The sequence below is a fragment of the Natrix helvetica genome, assembly GCF_964273705.1.
Source record: "Natrix helvetica genome assembly, chromosome: 2".
In the NCBI taxonomy this organism is placed as follows: Eukaryota; Metazoa; Chordata; class Lepidosauria; order Squamata; family Natricidae; genus Natrix; species Natrix helvetica.
The window spans coordinates 164,451,517-164,469,321 of NC_138552.1; the positions used below are offsets into that span (position 1 = coordinate 164,451,517).

The 17,805-nt window shown below is 39.2% G+C and overlaps 2 protein-coding genes across 2 annotated transcripts in view; both read right to left on the reverse strand.

The window, feature by feature from the left end:
• The window catches only part of LGSN (lengsin, lens protein with glutamine synthetase domain), a 383,291-nt gene extending 376,559 nt beyond the window's left edge, over positions 1-6,732 (reverse strand). Inside the window, exon 1 of the mRNA XM_081941756.1 lies at positions 6,722-6,732. The gene's annotated coding sequence lies outside the window, so the exon portion shown is untranslated. The remainder of the gene's footprint in view (positions 1-6,721) is intronic.
• EYS (eyes shut homolog) overlaps positions 1-17,805 on the reverse strand; it is a gene marked incomplete at both ends in the record, with an annotated part of 387,634 nt that overhangs the window by 217,499 nt on the left and 152,330 nt on the right. The gene's annotated exons all lie outside the window — the stretch shown is intronic.

The window sequence follows — 17,805 nt, forward strand, 5'->3', positions numbered from 1 at the left end:
AAGGATGACATCATAGGTAGGTCAGTGGTCAGAATGCAGTATTGCAGGCTCACTCTGCCCACAGCCTGGAGTTCGATCCTGACTGGTTCAAGGTTGACTGAGCCTTCCATCCTTCTAAGGTTGATAAAATGAGAGCCCAGATTGTTGGGAGCAATATGCTGTCTCTGTAAACTGCTTAGAGACAGCTGTAAAGTCAAAGGTTGTATTCATCAGGATCTGACCAGTTCTGGAGAACTAGTTGTGGAAACATTGAGTGGTTCAAAGAACTGGTAAATATGATTTCTGACTGGCCCCACCCCCATCTGTTCTCTGAGTCTTGAGTCCAAGTTGATCCGGAGGAAATGCGGATTTTGCAGTATCCTTTCCCTGCCACGCCCACCAAGCCAACAGAACCAGTATTAAAAATATTGTAATACCACCACTGTATAAAGCACTATGGAGTGATATAGTATTAGTCTAAGTGCTATTGCTATAAGGTACTTCTTCCCACTGGACCTTTTTAGTAGCAACGTGACTATCGGTAGTCGGGGGACAGATCTGTCTTGACAAGGCATTGGGAGAATGACAATTCTAGAACTGTGGTGGTACAGTGGTTAGAATGCAGTACTGCAGGCTACTTCTGCTGCCTGCCTCCAATTTGCCAGTTCAAATCTCACCAGGCTCAAGGTTGATTCAGCTTTCCATTCTTCTGAGGTCAGTAAAATGAGGACCCAGATTGTTGGGGACAATATGCTGATTCTGTGAACTGCTTAGAGAGGGCTGTAAAGCACTGTGAAGCAGTATATAGATCTAAGTGCTATTGCTATTGCCATCTCTTCCTGGAAAAAGGCAGAAAAACCATCTGATTTATCTGTCTAGAAAACAGGTAAGGAAATCTAAAAGGATGTTTGAACCAGCTCTCACTTCAGTACAGAGAGACAACTTGTGTCCCTTTTCAGAGATTACCAGATTCCTCGATGTATTCAACCATGACAGAACTTCGAATGTGCAGTCTTTGCTAGAAAAATCGGAATATATTTAGAGATGGCTCTGTCTTGAAAATAGCCCAGGTGAACTGTATAGCAGAGTCAAACATCAGCACAGGAAATGCTTTATGATATTTTGTATATTGTCATACACTATTTTTACAGTAAGTTTTTTTACAAGGTTTTTTTTTAATTTTCAAAACAAAAACAACACATCCTTCTTTACATACTGTAGAAAGTTTATCAGTTGGTTACAAAAAGGCTTACGTGCATCTCTTCCTCAGTCAACAAACATAATTCATATTAACGCAAGTATTTTAACTCAGATATTTATACATGTTACCATCATCATATCTCCATTTTCATTTGACTATAATTGTTTAAATGTCCTTTATCATAAAATATACCAAGATTTAATACATAACCACATACTGGCATTTCATTTAGTATTTCTAAAATCCTCCAATAACACTGGATCCTTATGTCCTATTCTAGCTAAACATTCATAATATTTAATAACAACGTTTTCTAATCCTTCTTTCCAAATCACTATTTACAATTTAAATCCCATTTTACAGTAAGTTTTGTGTCATAAAATGCTTTATAAAATAGACCAAATTTCAATTCCATGGGAGGCATGGATCCTGAATTTGGATGCACTCTGTAAGTTAGTCCATTTGTGATACCTTGGTTCAAAAAATTGTTCCCCTATGCACACCATCTCATTCAGTTAAAGGTGATGGAAATTTCAAGTATTTGGACATATACTGAGCAGCAGAAGGTTGGCAGTTCAGCTGTTCAAATCTCTACTGCCCGATAATGTAGTGAGCTTCCGTTACTTGTCCCAGCTTTTGCCAACCTAACAGTTCAAAAGCATGTAAAAATGCAAGCAGAAAAATAGAGACCACCGTTGGTGGGAAGGTAACGTTCCATCCGCCTTCGGCGTTTAGTCATGCCGGCCACGGAGATGTCTTTGGACAGTGCTGGCTCTTTGGCTTTGAAATGGAGATGAGCACTACTTCCTAGAGTTGGGAACGAGTAGCACATATGTGTGAGGGGGACCTTTACCTTTATCCATGTAGTCTTTTTGACCATATGAAAAGATTGGTCTTCCACTGCTTTTGTCCTGTATGTACCACTTCCTAGTCAAACCTATAGCTCTAGGATTATCCCATATTCACCCATCTGTGTACTAACCAAGTTTGATCCTGCTTAACTTTCTAAGATCCATATTTATCACGTGCTGCTACTTAACTGGGTCTGAAGATTGACATATTTCAGTATTTCAAAAGATACAAAGATCAAATATTGTGGCCTTGTACATTATTTTTAAACCCAGAAGTTAACTGTTCATCAAACACATTTGATTTGATTTGATTGAGACATAGTGGGGTGTATAAACACACATTTCTACAGATTTAATATTTATTATTTTGGAGGGCTTAGAATGGAGTGCAAGCCCAGCCCCTTTGGTTATTATATTATTTGGTATATTATACCAACCCAACAAGTGGTTAATTTAACAACAAGTTAAGCATATTGTGCAAATTTAGCCCAAGAATCTGTGATGCTTGAGTTATAGCGAGCAATATTAAATAGCCTCAAACCTGTTTCATTTAAGCTGCTGAAATTTAAACTTCAGTATAAACTATTTGATGACTTTAACATCTCATTTCTTAATATAAGTGACATGCAACAGCTGCACCAGATAAAAAAGCAAAGTTCTAGCATTCTGCAGAGCCTCTCTAAGACTTGCTTACAGAATGGAAAAAGCTGCTTTATATCAAATTTGTAATCACATGAACAGATGCTTGTAATCTATGTTTATACCTGATGGAAATTTGGCTCCGGTAACCAGCACAAAATTTATGTAAGAAAACCTGGCACTTATTTCTACAGCTATTGGGAAGAAAATTAATGCTTGCTAAAGAAAATGTTGTTCAGCTAGCTAGATTACGGGAGGTTCATCAATCATCACCAATCTACTGATGCACTTAAGAGTGCTGATCAGACTGATACAGTTTACAGACTTTGAGATTTTAAAGACCAGGCAAGAGAGTTCTGCTTCATGTAATGCCATGTCCTTCAAACAGGCAGATAGATTATTGTTCCTCCAAAGATAGAAATATGAGTGTTTAGAACAGATTGCCCAAAACATACATTTTCTTGTCTAAGAACCAAATCTCTTCCTGAGTTACTCAAATATAGAATTCAAGTGGCTGTACTGTAAAAATTTGGGGGCCTCTTGAAATAGGTTTGGCAGTTCACTGGTAGGCTCCATACCCTAAAACCAGTGGTGTGATTCAAAGAATTTAACAACCGGTTCTCTGCCCTAATGATTTCTTCCAACAACCAGTTCATCAAACTGCTCAGACTTAACAACCGGTCCTCCCGAAGTGGTGTGAACCAGGGGTGGGTTTCTGCTGCCATTACTACCAGTTCTACCACAATTACTACCTGAAAAATTTTGTGCGCGCATGCACATTTGAACATAAAATGGTCTGTGCATGTGCACAACATTAAAAAAGGAATAAAAATTACATTTTTTCAATGAAGATTGTTCTGCGCATGTGCAGAACAGAAAATCAAGATGGCGCCACCGAGGACAGAACCTATACGGTCATGTGTCCCCAGGAGTTACTATCTATTCAGCTGAACTGGACCAAATAGGGAGGAACCCACCTCTGTTGTGAACTGGTTGAATCCCACCACTGCCTATAACTGACATACGAACTGGCAAATATTCTTTTCCTTTCAAGACAAACCAACCTACAAATAATTCAAATATTTAAGCTAGCGAGGAGAACCCTTGAATTTCAGCAATGATTTAGCAACCCTTTGGGGAGTTATATTCCTCTGTCTGTCTTTTTCTCACACACCTACACATATCAGGAAACCCTAACGAGGGTTACACACAGAGTGTTCGATGTGAGAGAACATAACAAAATACTGACCAACCGTCTTAAATTAGCAGCACAGAATATTACTTTTGTCATCTCTTGTCATCTTTTTATACTCTCATGTTCCATAATACCTAAGATTCCCTAGAAAAAAGTTTAAAAAGTACATATCTCTGATAAGAAAAAGTTATGTTGTTGTTACAGTTGGTTCTCTATTTAGAAAACTTTATTTTTTTTCCTGGAAAGTATCTAGAAGATTAAAGACAATAAAGGCAAGGTAAAGGTTCTCCACGCATATATATGCTAGTCATTCCCGACTGTAGGGGGTAGTGCTCATCTCCATTACAAAGCCAAAGAGCCAGCACTGTCTGAAGACGTCTCCATGATCATATGCCAGCATGACTAAACACTGAGGGCGCACGGAACACTGTTACCTGGGAACCAAAGGTGGCTTCTATTTTTCTACTTGCATTTTTACTTGCTTTCGAACTGCTAAGTTGGCAGAAGCTGGAACAAGTAATGGGAGGTCACTCTGTTATGAGGTGCTAGGGATTCGAACAGCCGAACTGCCGATCTTTCTGAACGACATGCTCAGCATTTTAGCCACTGATCCGCCTTGTCCCTAAAGGCAATATTACAAGCAAAATCCTAAAAAGTCATCTAATTCTTAAATCCATGCAGGTATTTTTTACCCCTCTGTTTTACTACTGAATTGCCATTCTGTTGAATAATCAATAGACTATATTTCCACTTCTATCCCATTCAGATATTTTCTTTTACATTACAGGATTTAGAGTTTAGCTAAGCTCCAGTAGTCATTTTGAATAAGAAATGTCTGCATCTCATGGAATTTACATTATATGGGCAGCCTGTGATTCTCAAAAAGTTGTACAACTGCAATCCTCAACAACCCTAATCAATATAGGGAATGACATGAAACTGTAATCCAGGAACTACTGGTGGATCCAAGAGCCTCCAGCTTTTTGCACGCCCAGATACAGAAGATGGAGGGAAGCTAGAGGTCAGAGTAAAAAGTGAATAATGGACTGCTTATTATGGCTGTGTGGGGACTTGGATTTAATTCCAAAAAGGTACTTGGAGTTCCTTGGGGCACAGACTATATCATATGCCTACAATGCTTTAAAATAGATAGGCTTTAATCAGTTACACTCAGATGCCATGGTTGTTGTCCAAAGTCCCTAGTAGTGGAAATGAATTTGGAATTGCACTTCCCACAGTATGTAAAAACATGTTAAAATCCCCAGTCAGTTACAAATTTGCTGAGATTTCTGGGCTGATTATCACTGTTGCAACAATAAAATGAGATCAACTCCTTTTGATTGTCTTCGGGTAAGAACAGGGTCACCAGGGATGGAGGTAGGGTGGGGAGGGAATATTGTATAGATTTTTCTGGCATCTGCACAAATCACATCAATTTCACTCAACTTTTTTTCCTTGTAAACACAAGGATGATTCAGTTCTTATTATGCAGGTCTGCTGATACAGTTCTTAAAAATTACATGTCCAATTTTTCCTGTTCGTGCTTTGAATTTAATACAGCAACCATTGACAAATCTCAGTGTGTTTAGTTTCTGCATTTTTAAACCAGCAAACATTGTTGTGCCTTTTTTCAACCTCTGTAAGTTTATTCTCCCCCCGCCCTTCCAAATTGTCTTAGATCATCATCCTACGCATACTTATCTGACAATGAGTCCTACTGACTTTCGATCAAGCTGATATTTCATATACGTAACTTTGGCAACTAAAGGAAAGTTTGTATGGAAATTTTAATTAAAGCTTATGGTGGGGAAAAAAACCCTTTATCTTCCAGCCATTTGTGCCTGATCACTTTGCCAATCTGCAGAGAATAATCATTGTCAGAATCCTTCATTTGGCTAATGAGCCATACAAGTGTGACCCCCATAGGGCAAATATAGCTTACTTTGTCATTCTTTTTGTCCTGTCTGCTATAGAACAACAACAAAAATGGCAATCGCTTTTTCACTGAACCAAAGCTTTACAATTCATTTGCTCCAAAGAACGTCTAATCGTGTTCATGGAACTGTAAGCTTACATGTCATTTTTTTCAACAAGAGAGCAATCAGAACAATTTGTAACTTTTCACAGGGAGAGGAAAAGATAGAGATGGAAGGAAGCCACCGGACACATCCAGGGGTGGGCTGCAACTGGTTTAACAACTGGTTTGGCAATCACACACTTCACACACACACACACGTGTCTAACACACTTGTGCACAGCATTCAAAATGCAACAATTTGAAGCTCAGCTGCTTATCTTCTATGGCAGCCCCGGAAAGTAGAACAGAAAAGGCGTGGAAATCAACTTTACTGTGCAGATCAGCTCAGCCAGAAAGAAGGAAATATAGGACAGGATAGGACGGGGGTGAGTGGGCGGGGCCAGCTGATTGCCAGAACTACCAGTTCACTCCAACCGGTCCAAACCGGCAGCAACAACCGGTGGACACATCCTATAAACACCAGCTGGCCGTTTGTACCAAAATGTGGTCTTTATATTGAAAGCAATTTGGCAAACTGGGAGTAGACAAATTCTGGTAAGAACAATTCTTTACAAGGGAAAATATTTTTTTAAGACAATAGAAGCTGAAGATTTGGTGGATTTTTAGGAACAAAAATTACTGGAAGAACTGGAAGAAGAGAATCAAATTGGGGTTCCAAATTTATTTAGGGCTACAAAAATCCAGTGGTAGCAAAGTGATTCATATGTCTCTAATCCTTGCTGGCATCTAATAATCACCAAGAATTCCCAGAATAGTTAACCTTAAATTTAATTGAAGTATGAGAACACAAAAGAATGCGGGGAGAAAGATATTTCTACACTTTCTCAATAGCCAGTTTTTATGTAGAGATTCCAGTTCCAGAACATGTTGTTCACTCAACATTTCAATGTATTTGGCTGAATATGATAACCATTAATGACCAAAACAATCTTTTTTTCACTAATTGCCAAGGAACAAGAAGTCTGGATGTGTACTTTCTAGATCTGGCCAACTTTGCTGAACAATGTCACTATTTATGAAAGAGAAAGGCACTTGATTGATAGGATGAAAATTGTGATGAAAAATGACTGGAAGCCTCTAGCAATAACAGAACATTTAGGTAAATTTTGATAAATGTAGAGGACTTTTAAAAGTTACCACAACTCGTGGAGGAGAATATATAAGTAAGAAGTTGCGTGTAGAGGTAGTTCTCCACTTACGACTAGAATTATGTCCCAAATTTCTATTGCTGAGCAAATTAATTGAGCCATGGTGGCACAAAATATTGAGCCATGGCGTTTCAGGGGTTAGAATGCAGTACTGCAAGCTTATTTGTTTGAAAGAGAAAAAATGATGATGTGTATTGTTGGGATTAGCACGTGACAAAGAAATATTCCCTTATTTTTTCTTCTTCTTTTGCTAGTTCTAATTGTTGCAGTTGGAACATGGTATTCTTGCTCTTGCTTAATAAAACAAATCTGGCCAAAAGGAAGGCACATGTTTTTCATTATTTAATGTAACAATAGCTCCAGCAATCCACACTCAGGTTTGGTTCTTCACCTTGCAGTTCTAGCTAAGGATGGCATCATAGGTGACACATAAGTGAAATGGAATGAAGTATTAAATGAATCGCTGCCGTTGTTATATTAATAACACGATTGTTAAGTGAATCTGGCTTGCCTATAGACTTTGTTTACCAGAAGGTCGCAAAAGGTGACCATATGATCATGCAACAGTCATAAATGTGAGTCACTTGCCAAGGGCCTGATTTTTGATCATGTGACCATGGGGATGCTGCAATGGTTGTAAGTCTGAAGAAATCACTTTTTTTCAGTGCTGTTGTAACTTTGTACAGTCACTAAGTGAATGATTGTAAATTGAGAACTACCGGCAGTATCAAGCCAAGCAGGAAAGTCCTGAATTACAAGCTTTTCATAAAAGAAGGATATATTTCTCTGTCAATTCAGAGGAACTTTGTGTAGGTCTCATAGTGGTTATCATGTGGCTTCTGAGTGAAAAAATATCCATCATATAGTCAATATTAGAGTGCAACAGTCAAAGACATTTCAGGCAGGACATGTGGGTCTCCCCTTCAAAATAGGCTGAAAAAGGAAAACATAACCAGCTTAAATCTGAGGTGGAAAACTGTAGCTGTTTGGAACTGAGGAAAAACTTCATAAATCCTTCTCTGAGTAGCTGCAGACCTTTTCCTCACTATTGGTAGTTCGTGTACACGAACCAATGGCTACAGATGTAGAGCAGAGGTGTCAAATCCGCTTGCATTGCTGGGTGTATCATGCTGTATCACAATATTTTTTGCCTTTGCAGAACCGGGATGTATGTGGCCTGTGTGAGCCATATCTGGCCCAGTGGCCGCCAGTTTAATAGGCCTGGAGTACAGGATGGATAGAGAAAAGGGTAGAGAAGATGTTTTGCAGCTTCTCTTTATTATGTTGTTTCATTTTCTGATTTCAAATATTATATTAAACCATAAACACAGTCACAAACAACAGTGGCTGGATTCATAATATGCCAAAAACCAAATAAACCCCATCATTTTTATTAGTTATTTATTCATTTTTCCTGCCACTCATCTCCCCTTTAAGGTGACTCTGGGCGGCTTATGGCTTAGCATGAAATACGAGCCAGGCATTAAGTACAGATTTGCTCTGCTCTTCTTATTCGATGATACAACAATTGCAATACTAAACATGTCCTCACCGAGCAATATACAGCAGACTTAGCAACATATGGATCATGCACATATGAAAGTGGATGGATTAGAACAGGGGTGACAAACCAGACCTGGCCCACAGGGCGCTTGCATCTGGCCTGCGGGGTTGCCCTGGAAACAGCAGACTGGCCTGCAGTGCCTCTGCCAGTGAAAGTGGAACTCAGGAGGGTTGAGCACGGCCTTTGCAAGCTCCATTTTCACTGGCAGAGGGTTGCAGGAGGCCGTTGCAGCCAAAAACGGCAATCAGGAGCGCATTTTCACTGGCAGAGGGCTTGGGCCACCACAGGCATCCATGACATGAGTAATGTCAAGCTGGCCACGTCCACCCTGGCCACTTCCACCCCATCCCCCTAAGGTCAAAAACAACCCTGATGTGGCCTTCAGTGAAATCGAGTTTGACACCCCTGGATCAGAAGATAATATGTATTTATCTTCCCTGGATTAAATTCGCTATGTCTAGTTGTATATTTTGGAGAGTTCCAAATGGTCAATTTAGATCATACGAAGATGCAAATAAATTTTGGGTTATTAGAAATGCCTTCTGGTCCTTTTCAGTGTAACTTTCTGAACCACTCTGATGCTGGTCAAACACTTTTATATTTTCCAGGTTTAAAATAGGACTCACTTAAGACTGCAACACACGTGATAATGAAATAACTTTAATAATGAACCAAAAATGGAACATGGCTTTTTAAGATTACAATTAATTGAATTTGTTTAATTCCCGCAGCCTGTTTCATATCATTCCTTTTAAGATAATCTGCCAACTGATCAATTGATGTTGTATTTAATATGTCTTGCCTTATGTCTTCATCAAACACGCTGCCACCCAAGATGAACCCTTTACCCAGAGCACTGCTTGTTATCTGCTCTTAAGAAAAGCAAAGGAATGATCAGCTGGCATCATTTTACATCCATTTCTCCAAGAACCTCACCTCTTTTGTGCTCATTTTGCCTTGGATTGTTTTTCTTAACTCAGAGACAAATTAAGGAATAACAAAATAATGAACATATTCTCCCTCCCTCCCTCCTTTCCTTCCTTCCTTCCTTCCTTCCTTCCTTCCTTCCTTCCTTCCTTCCTTCCTTCCTTCCTTCCTTTATATATTCATTTTAAGATTGCTTAATATTTAATATAAAGTTTAACATTTCATCTTCTCCCTATTGTGAAGAACTATTTTCTTTTATATTAGCCTTTTTATTTAGGCAATGTACCAGAAGACCTTTGTATTCAATAGTAAGGAAGGGATTTCTGCACTGGTGATTCACATAAATACAGTCTCATTCTACCAGCCCGAACTTCACAAACAAAGTAGGGGGGAAAAAAACCACTTGAAGCTGTTGGAAGAAATATCCATCTGGGTTCAGTTCCAAGTGGGGAGAAAGACATGGTGACTGTTTTGAAAAATGGTTTTAATGGTGCACTGGATCACATGGTTTGAGGCCCTGGGCAAAAAGGAAGAGCTGCTGAGAATGCCTCAGTTTTATGCCCTCCCTGGGCTTTTGAATTTGAGCTTGTATTTGGATTGGTTGTCAGATTCCCATGGGGGCATGCAGGGGCACCTATGTAGAGTCCTGAGCCCCAAGCTTGGTTGACTCTTGCTGGGTGATGATATAATGAAAGGGCTTTGGGATTCCTATTATGGCTCTACCTGTAGGAGGTTGATCTTCGTTATGTAGAATAGACTGCCCCAGGCCTTAATGGCCCATTGACAAAGGGGGGGGAGGGGAGTTGAATTTCTGCCTCCCTTTTAGGGAAAATATACTGCCCTTTTAATATTTCCTAAAATATTTCATTTTCCTAGGAGAGGGGTGGGTGATAACTTGCTACATGGCTCTTCTGGAGGGTTCCTTAATATTCTCACTAGATCCATGGCTTGATAAGGAGTCATTTATTTAAATTATGAATAGCTCGGCAGCTTAGACTCCCCAGCCCACAACCAGAGAGTAAATATATCGATGCATCTGGTAAATAGGAATTGTATTGGAAGTACAGAAGTGCATTGCCCAATTGGATTCCATAAAATGTAATTCTATTTCAACAGTCACAAAGGTGTTCTGAGACAATGTACTATTTGCACGGTGGGGGGGGGGGTGCTTCATTTTATCTCACCATCTGTTTCACAATTATTGAAATCAACTGAGAGGAATCTCAGGAGAGGTTATTCTCCTGTGGGCATGAGAATGAATGTGCCATAATGTGGCCTATGCATGTCATTAGGTGCCATTACACCAAGAGGTGGCTAACAGAGCTGGGCTGCAAAAATTCAGCAAATAATTAATTAGCAGGAAATGTTAATTTCCCTATTTGTAGGTCCTATGAAGTTTTGCAGAATATTTAGAATAGAGTAGAGTAAAGTAGAGAGTAGAGTAAAGTAGAGTAGAGTAGAGTAGAGTAGAGTAGAATAGAATAGAATAGAATAACAGAGTTGGAAGGGACCTTGGAAGTATTCTAGTCCAACCCCCTACCTAGACAGGAAACCCTATATCATTTCAGATAAATGCTTATCCAACATCTTCTTAAAGACTTCCAGTGTTGGAGCATTCACCAGTGGTACAGCATGCACTTTCCCTCTTAAATTCATCCCCTTTTCATCCTCTATGCCAACACTTCAGCCAAAGATCTGGCCATAGCTGGTGAAATATTCCCTGAGAAATTAGCCTAACAGTTCAAGTGATTTAAACAGCATAGGTTTGCTTAAACAAATCAGAGGAGTGCTGTGTCCACTGTATTTATTGCCTCTCTGGCTTTCTAATAATAAGCTCATAGCCCTTCATAATACTTAGATAATCATATGTACAAACAGACTAAAAAAAGGTTTGGATCCTATGCCTCTTGACAGGTTTGTAAAACCGGAACAGAGGGAAGAAAATCAGAGGGATTTTATTCCTCCAAAAAAGCTTTGTGTTAACATATTCAGGCTGCAGGGGGCAGTGGAATACTGTATTTCTAAATTACAGTTGTGTCACACTTAGAAAAGAAAATTTGGAATACATAGGGAGTGGGGGAGAGAATTGACCATTTGCCTAATTTGAAAACAGCAATCTTGAGAAATGTAAAGAAAAAAAAATATGTTTGCATGCAAGGTGTTGGTAGTTTTCACCTTTTGTTTCAATAAGTGTCATTTATTTATTTATCAATATAGAAGACCACAGAAGAGTTGTGGGCAGAAATGTTTTCTTAACGGTAGCAATGAAAATCCCCCAAAGGTCACTCTCTCTTTATCCTACTACATGACTCAGGCTGATCAAACAAACCCTTATCCAGGAAATAGGAAAAGGTCCCAAATGAACCCGCCCCATAGGCAAATGAAAGCCTCCAAAGAAAGCATCTTTGCATTTCTGCACTGTTTGTGGAAGGAGTGGGTTTGCTCCTTCTGAGGGATGGTAGGGAGGAAGACGAGCACTGTTTGGCTTATAGTATTCTCTAAATTTCAAGATCGCCAAACAGTTTCAAGCTGCTTGTGGGAAGAGGTGGAGGCACTGGTGTTGTGGAAATGGCAACACCCCAAGGTGCTTTTTTCAAGACACAATTGGACTTTCTGATTTTTCTTTGAAGACGTTTCACTTCTCATCCAAGAAGCTTCTTCAGCTCTGAAAGTGCATAGCTAAATGTCTATGGAAATTCTCAGTCATCCAGGTCATGGTTGTTCCAAAGGTGCTCTTTGAAGAGGCAACTGGACTTTCTGGTGTTTCTTTGAGGATGTTTTGTTTCTCATTCAAGAAGCTTCTTCAGCTTCTGAAAGGCAACAGTGAAACATTGCTCTATAGCGGTCAGGAGAACTGCATGGAAGCTTCTATACAGCTATCAGAAAGATTCTAATTTATAAGACCATGTTTTGACAAAGATCTTACTATAACTCATATAATATAATATAATAATAGAATAGAATAGAATAGAATAGAATAGAATAGAATAGAATAGAACAGAATAATTTGGAGTTTCTTCATTTGAAAGAATAATTTGATCTTGTCTTATTTCTCAAAGCAATGTTATCACCTACTCATATCCTTTTCAGTTCTTGCATTTCCTGGATCAGGAAGCAAGGAAACTGTGGAGTTTAAGCAAGACCTTGGGAATTTCTTCTTTTGTTGTCAGGTTCTAAAAGCAGTTGGGACAAGAGGGCTTGTGGTATGAAGGATTGACCTAGCAGGTTCTTTTCCTGGTCTTATAACCAGAGGTGGTATTAAGCTGGTTCTCTCTGGTTTGGGCGAACCAGTATCAGCGGCTGCGGGAGGCTCCACCCACACTCCCTGACGTAATGCATGGGCACTGCACATGTGCAGAAGGTGGTGCACGTGTGTAGATGAGGCGTGCACTCACATTTGCGAACCAGTAGGTGAGGTAAGTGAATCCCATATAACCATCAGAAACTGCTAGAGCAACCAGGAGCAAGCTTAAAAAAGACATAAGGTATTCTACAAAAATGGCTTTCTGATATGGAAATTCCGTTTATAGTAACCATTTAAGCATTCTAGCCCTGAACAAATATTTCTCAGGAAAGCATTTACATGGGAAGTTTGTCTAGAACCGAGGATCACAGAGAGTTAAAGAAAATATGAAAATAGAAATGAAAAGTGAATTCCATGCTTGGGATCACTAGAAAGGAAACTAAAAATAAAACTGCCCATATTGCAATGTCCTTATATAAATCTGTGCTGAGTCTGGTACTTTGTTCAGTTCTAATTACCACACCTCAATAAGATTGTGTAGAGCTGGAAAAGGTGAATAAAACAGAAACCAAATGATAAAGGGTCTCTGACAATTTTGAGCTTGAAGTGAAATTGATTAAGGGAAGATATGATACTGCATGTTGTAAAAAATATAGAAAAGTATTCTCTTGTAATATTAGGAGTGAGGTCATCCACTGAAATAATATATGGGGACATTTAGGGAATAGGAAAAAGAAAAACCTCATTTCCCAATGTAAAATTAAACTGTGGATTCATGGCCATTAAATGTGATAATGGCCAAAAATTTAGATGGTTTTAAAGCTGATCTGAAGAAGCTTCTTAGATAAGAAGCGAAACATCTTCAGAGAAGAACCAGAAAGTCCAGTTTCCTCTTAAAAAGCACATTTGGGACAACCATGACCTGGATGACTAAGAAACTCCATAGTCATGGTTTTAAAAGACACTTAGATAAATTTTTGGAGGATTGAAATATTTTTAGCAGCTGCAATTTATTATCTGTATAATATTTCCCCAGCCACAAGCAGCATATCTTAGCTACCACCTGCTAGAAAAAGGTACTGGACTCTGTCACCCTATTTCTATACAAGATATATGACTTCCCTGAAATGCATCTATTTCACCCAGGGCCAGATTAAGGCCAATTGACACATAACCCAACAATGGTGCCCCTTGATGGAATTGAAACTCTCATGCCATGAGATGGAAACAAAAATGGCACCTGATGACACTTTCAAACCAAACATTTGGACATTATCACCCAGCGTGCCAAAGAAAACATTTTTTTAAACAATACAGATTAATGTCAAACAGGACAAGAAAGAGCAACGGCAAAACTGACTGATGTCACATATAGCAGTGAAAAAGTTAAGGCCACAAACTCTGTGGTACCCTCCTCCTTCCCTTGGTGCCTTAAGAACATCCTTATTTTGTTTAATGTTTAACAAGGCTGACTTGGCCATCATGTGGGAGAGAATGTTTGCTTAGACAGACCATTTATCTGTTCTAATAGACGAAGAGTGGGCAACTATGGCCCCCTTAAGACCTGTGGACTTCAAGAATTCTGGGAGTTGAAGTCCACAGGTCCTGAAGGAGCCATAGTTGTCCATCCCTGTGGTAGAGAAACTTTTTATAGCAGATCTTGCTGAAATTAACTTACATGTAGTTCCTAGCTTCCTATGAAATGGTCAAGCCCTGACATAGGAAAGGAATTATATTGATGTTTTCTCTGGTCTATGTTTTCTATCCAACCATTCCTCTAGAAGAGGAATGGAAAACTCACCAAATGGCAAACAATTCTCACTGATTTCATCAGAATAAAACAATTAGTCCAACAGGGAAGGAAGACATGGTCTAGGATATTAGCAGTAGATTACAAGGTCTGCTAACATTATTTAGATGCTATTAGGGATTTAATAAAATAATAATTTCTTGCCATAAAATGTGTTTCAAACTGTGTATATATGGATACATTCATACTAATATATAAGACATGATACAAAAAGTACACAAATATAATGTTTGCGGATTTAGATGCTCTCAGGGATTTAATAACCAGGTTAAAGGTAAGTTAACTTTTGAGGGCAATGGTTATGTTACTGTATCTGAAAGTTATAATACTACAGTTTATATGGGAATCATACTTAATACATGATATATACATACATACATACATACATACATACATACATACATACATACATACATACATATGCTGGTTTTGTTGTATTCGGGTCTTTTCTCGTGTAAGATTGAGATTGTCTTTGCAACGTTTCGGCAGGATCTCACCTGCCATCTTCAATCTTGGGCTTAAAATGGGAATGGAGCTGCCGTCTTTCTGTAAATGGAAAAGATCCACAATCTCCCTCCACCCCCTTTAACAGAATTTTTAGGGGAAACCATACTTGGACTATTTGGCTGGATTACTTCATGGCCGTCGATAATTCTCCGTAACGTCACGTGATAATGAGACACGTGGACATTTGCAATTTTAAGAAGACTGTGGGTTTATTTGATTGATTCATTATATGCTATCAAGTTTATGCCAACTTTTAGTGATCAGGCAGTTTATGACTGTGTGACTGTGATTCCAAGTTTCTTACAACATTTACTGTTAGCTATGCCACATTTCTTAAAGTCTGTGGCTCATAGAGAAATATTTTGACTGGGTTGCCTTTAACTATTTTTATAAGAAGTTATCCAAATGTGCAAATGTCTCCAAGACCAGAGTAAAATGTCTCTATCTAGGTGCGCAAATGAATCTGAAAGAAAGGGAACTGATCCAATTGTTTCTAGACAGGGAGCTTTTCTGAATCTCTTTATATTCTGCTAAAATTTTAAATTACAAATTGGAGTTGCTTCTTCTCTTCCCACTCCTTTTCCAAAATAGACTCCTTAAGTATTCATTTGAGTACCCCAAGTCTCTGTTTTAGGCTCTTCAACATCTTCATCAATGAGGGAATAAATGGGGAACTCATCAAATTTGCAGATGACACCAAGTAGGCAGGAATAGCCAACACTCCAGAAGATAGGCTTAAGATACAGGAGGATCTTGACAAACTTGAACATTGGGCACTATCTAATAAAATGAAATTCAATGGTGAAAAGAGTAAGGTTCTACATTTAGGCAACAAAAACTAAATGCACAGGTACAGTATAGAGAGTATCTTGTTCAATAGTAGTAACTGTGAAAGGGATCTTGGAGTCCTAGTGGACAACCATTTAAATATGAGCCAGCAGTGTGCAGCAGCTGCCAAAAAAGCCAACACAGTTCTAGGCTACATGAACAGAGGGATAAAATCAAGATCACATGAAGTGTAAATACCACTTTATAATGCCTTGGTAAGGCCACACTTGGAATACTGCATTCAGTTTTGGTCGCCACGATGTGGAAAAGATGTGAAGACTCTAGAAAGAGTGCAGAGAAGAGCAACAAAGATGATTAGGGGACTGGAGACTAAACCATATGAAGAACGGTTGCAGGAACTGGGTATGTCTAGTTTAATAGAAAGAAGGACTAGGGGAGACATGATAGCAGTGTTCCAATATCTCAGGGGTTGCCACAAAGAAGAGGGAGTCAAACTATTCTCCAAGGCACCTGAGGGTAGAACAAGAAGCAATGGGTAGAAACTAATCAAGGAGAGAAGCAACTTAGAAATGAGGAGAAATTTCCTGACAGAACAATTAATCAGTGGAACAGCTTGCCTCCAGAAGTTGTGAATGCCCCAACACTGGAAGTCTTTAAGAAGATGTTGGATAGCCGTTTGTCTGAAACGGTATAGGGTTTCCTGCCTAGGCAGGGGGTTGGACTAGAAGACCTCCAAGGTCCCTTCCAACTCTGCTATTGTATTATCTTTCTCAGATACATGGAAGACAAGAACACTATGATCTTCTCCGTACCAGAAGGACAGGGGTGTGACTCAAAAATTTTAGCAACCGGGTCCCTGCCCAGTTGCTAGGTGAGCGTGGCCTCCTGCACCATGGCAGGGGGGTCATTTTTGCCCTCCCCAAGCTCCGGAACTTTCCTTAAGTCTCTGGGAAATGGCCTCTCCCAGACTTTGGAGACCCTCTGGAGGCCGGAAATGGGCCCACTTCCAGACTTCTGGAAGGGACATTTTTTGCCCACCTAAAGCCTCCACATGGGTCCTGCACTTACTTGGCATCCAAAACAAGTCGCGTGGAGACTCCTGGGAGGGGTGGGGTGGGGTGAGGTGTCCAGCCAGTCCTTGCAACTATCAGTTCGGTGAACCAGATGTAAAATTAGCATCTGGATCATCCGAACAAGTCAGAACCGGCTGAATCCCAACCCTGCAGAAAGAGATTTTCCTTTACGGTTGGTAAATTTGGGTGAAAATACTATTTGATTCATTTACATCAAGAACAACTAATCAAAGATTTTACATTTCTTTGTGGAGATGCAATATAATGAGATTGCTTTTTAAAAGGCATAATAATATTGGAGAAAATAAAACTGACTGAGATTTGTCCATACACACTTGCCTGAACATACTGTATCACATGTGCCTTCAGCACAAAGTTGTCTAGTTCATTTTATTTCTACAAAAAAAAAAAAAACCTATCACACAACCAAGAATATACCACCTGTGGGTTATGAATAATTAAGGAGATGAAAATGGAAGTTATGCATTCTTTTTTGCCTAGCTACCCTTCTTATGGTGATTGGAAATACACAACCATTTAGCTGCCAGAAAGATTAAAGCTTCCATTCCAAAAAAGTATGAAGAAAGGAGTCAGTGAGTGGTTATATGTTGCATATATACACAGGCGTGCACAGACACACATGTACTGTAAATACATTCTGAAGCTTATGATGCTAGACATACAATGTGTTTTATTATCCAAATGATTTTGCAAGCATACTTTACGAAAAAGGTCTGCAGATTTAAATAATTTACAATATTTCTAGATATTTAACAAACAAGATTATCCCTGCCACCTTTTCTAACATTATCCCTGCATTGCTAATCATTCCATACAAGT